Source organism: Mizuhopecten yessoensis, unplaced genomic scaffold (assembly GCF_002113885.1).
Source record: "Mizuhopecten yessoensis strain PY_sf001 unplaced genomic scaffold, ASM211388v2 scaffold5343_1, whole genome shotgun sequence".
NCBI classification, from domain to species: domain Eukaryota; kingdom Metazoa; phylum Mollusca; class Bivalvia; order Pectinida; family Pectinidae; genus Mizuhopecten; species Mizuhopecten yessoensis.
In genome coordinates, this window is record NW_018406001.1 from 7,443 (window position 1) to 8,264 (window position 822).

Sequence of the window (822 nt, forward strand, 5' to 3'; positions counted from 1 at the left end):
CTGTTAGTAGTGTATGGGTACGGGGGAGTTACATACTTCAGTTAGCTAGTGTAGTACCACTCCCTGTTAGTAGTGTATGGGTGCGGGGGAGTTATATACTTCGGTTAGCTAGTGTAGCACCGCTCCCTGTTAGTAGTGTATGGGTACAGGGGAACTTCAAACATCGGTTAGCTAGTGTAGTACCACCTCCTGTTAGGAGTGTATGGGTACGGGGGAGTTACATAGTTGGTTAGCTAGTGTAGTACCACTCCCTGTTAGTAGTGTATGGGTACTGGGGAGTTAAATACTTCGGTTAGATAGTGTAGTACCACTCCCTGTTAGTAGTGTATGGGGACGGGGGAGTTACATACTTCGGTTAGCTAGTGTAGTATCACTCTCTGTTAGTAGTGTATGGGTACGGGGGAGTTACATGCTTCGGTTAGCCAGTATAGTACCACTCCCTGTTAGTAGTGTAAGGGTACGGGGGAACTTCATACTTCGGTTAGATAGTGTAGTACCGCTCCCTGTTAGTAGTGTAATGGTACGGTTAGCTAGTGTAGTACCACTCCCTGTTATTAGTGTATGGGTACGGGGGAGTTGTATACTCCGGTTAGCTAGTGTAACAAAGTTCCCTGTTAGTAGTGTATGGGTACGGGGGAGTTATATACTTCGGTTAGCTAGTGTAGTACCGCTCCCTGTTAGTAGTGTAATGGTACGGTTGAGTTACATACTTCGGTTAGCTAGTGTAGCACTGCTCCCTGTTAGTATAGTGTATGGGTACGGGGGAGTTATATACTCCGGTTAGCTAGTGTAACAAAGCTCCCTGTTAGTAGTGTATGGGTA